At 39.4% G+C, this 2,616-nt stretch overlaps 1 pseudogene; it reads left to right on the top strand.

Annotated features, from left to right (window-relative positions):
- The first annotated feature begins 315 nt into the window (after positions 1–315).
- Positions 316–1,612, top strand: LOC146715286 (uncharacterized; annotated as a pseudogene).
- The last annotated feature ends 1,004 nt before the right edge of the window (positions 1,613–2,616 follow it).

The following is a 2,616-nucleotide window of genomic DNA, read 5'->3' as shown; positions in this document are numbered from 1 at the left end:
CGAAAAATAAGAAGAATCTTGTCAGAGGTACCAGAAACAGGGTTGTTGCTGGCTATTACTATTGAACCAGGACATCGGTGAATGGACATGGTCTTATTTGAGTTAACAAGAGAAATCAGAACCTCTTCCTAATTTTTTCTAAAACATTTGTTAACTATATAATTCTGTATGAATGTGTTTACTTGCACATTTACATTTCAACATTAGTTTGTCTTTTTATTTTATTGTTATCAATTTACATCAACTGTTTTTTCAGTATCCTAGAAATATTGTTTGGAGTACATTTTTCAGGTCAGATGTCATCATCGCTGCCAGATGAAGGACCAAATCAAAACCGTGGCACCAGGATTACATCCCATCAAGGTACATCTTAAAGCCTGTTCACCCTTTTAATTTACATGTTAAAAAGCTTGTGTGCTCCAGGGTAGCTTTAAATTTTAATTTGAAAAGTTCTGTGACCTGCAGGTAAAAGAACTTTTTCGAAGTGCTGGGCATGGATTTAATTGGACCACTCCCGGAAACATGTCTAGGGAACCGATATGTGCTAACCATGACCGATCTGTATACTAATTGGCAATGCTGATTGCAGAACTTCTTAAGTCCAAGACTGCAGCTGAGGTCTCTGCAATCATGATCTCTTAAGTTATACACATTTGGCATGGTCAGGAAAATCATGACTGACCAAGGAAAGGAGTTTGTGAACCAGGTAAAACTTGTGAAAGTGTTATTCGTACCTTTACCTATGATATGATGTATTTAGGCCAAGTCTGCTCATGTAACTGCAGCTCAACAACAGCATTTTCAGCAAGCTCAATATTAAACATGCTGTGTCCAGTGCATACCACCCCCAGACCAACAGGCAGGTTAGCATTTGGATGTCTAACCTTCAGTAACTCAAGTGAAATCAGTCATGCTTATTTATCTATTCTACAATACAACTCAATGGATGAGAGGACCAACCAGAACATTAAGCGTGCTCTCAGAAAGTGCATCAACCAGAACCACGATGACTACTCGTGATGCTTTACAGTGTATCATCGTCTTAAGAATGTATTTTTAAACTTATTTAAAGTTTAAAAGTTATTGACAAGTGCAAGAGATAATGAATTAATGAAGAGATTTTATGTGATCAGCACTACACCCACCACAGTCCCTATTTCCTGCTCTTCCACCGACATCCACGTCTTCCTGCTGTGACAAACGCCTGTCCCATGGATGATGACCTTGCAGTTGCCAACCCAGAAGAGGACATAAAGACACAAGACTTGAGGAGATGACGATTCTGAATGAAATGGTCTGTACATTTAAGAAGGGCTGACTGACAGGGAAAGGAGATTTGTTTAGTGGAAGACCTTTGGAACACGGAAAAGGAAGCAGGTACAACATTGTGTTGTTCAAGCAGGCGATGATGTTCTTTTGTCAGGAGATCCAAAAAGGAGACGCACAAGAGATGCATTATTCATTATTTGCATATTATCAGATCCACCAACTGAGAGGAAGTTTCTCCTGGACCACTCATATGGGACTCCTGAATGGCAAATTGATCATCGGTATGCCAGTCCAGGAGCAAAGTGTCAGAAAGACTTGGACCCTATTTATTCCAGTCTGGTGAGGCGCATTTTTATGCATTCACGTTGAACCTTGATGGTTTTAGAATTGCTGAAGCATGAGAAATAATGCCAGCCTTATTTTGTAGTTGTCTTTTTAATCTGTTTCTTTATTATTTTATATATTATATTGAAGTAAAATCACATGAAATGCTTTTTTCATTTAGGTGGAATACAGTGGCTTGCAAAAGTATTCGGCCCCTTGAACTTTTCCACATTTTGTCACATTACAGCCACAAACATGAATCAATTTTACTGGAATTCCACGTGAAAGACCAATACAAAGTGGTGCACATGTGAGAAGTGGAATGAAAATCATACATGCTTCCAAACATTTTTTACAAATAAATAACTGCAAAGTGGGGTGTAATTATTCAGCCCCCTTTGGTCTGAGTGCACCCGTAACTATTGACTATGTGCACGTTAGCATATGCTACTTCCGGTGCGGAAACTCCTGTGGGGAGCTTTGTTTCCGGTGTCCTATTCGCACCTTGTTTACGGTCCAAAACAAGTTAAGCAAATTAATGAATCAAGCTGCGATTTACATTTCTCTAGATGTCTTGGGCATTTATCCAATATATCTGTAAATGATGTTCATCGACTTGTCGATTTTTTTCCCCTGCGCCTCAGAGCAAAAGAGAAAAGGGATTCAAATTTTATATTTCTCAGCTGTCCCTCGTTTATTGCGGGTGTTATGTTCTAAAAATAACCAGCGATGGGTGAAATCAAGTAGCCAATTTTATTTTTTGATGGTGCAAAACGTTTCATGGACATTGTGGACATCCAGTACTGCACATCAGTGTCACACTGCTAACGATCGATGCAGTGATTCTGGACTGTACAGGAGAGACGTCACGGAGGAGATCGTCTGCAGCGATCAGGATGCAGGACACAATGTGACGTAAGAAAAAGAAAAAAAAAAAAAAGCATGCAAACTTGCACTAAAAAAAAAAAAATCTGTGAAACAGCGAGGTGAAAGGTGAACCGCGTTATAGCGAAGGACCGCTGT

This window comes from Copadichromis virginalis, linkage group LG3, assembly GCF_057382275.1.
Source record: "Copadichromis virginalis isolate Kocher_CV1m ecotype Utaka linkage group LG3, C_Virginalis_male_GT1.1, whole genome shotgun sequence".
NCBI classification, from domain to species: Eukaryota; Metazoa; Chordata; class Actinopteri; order Cichliformes; family Cichlidae; genus Copadichromis; species Copadichromis virginalis.
This window is presented reverse-complemented; position numbering and strand designations above follow the sequence as displayed.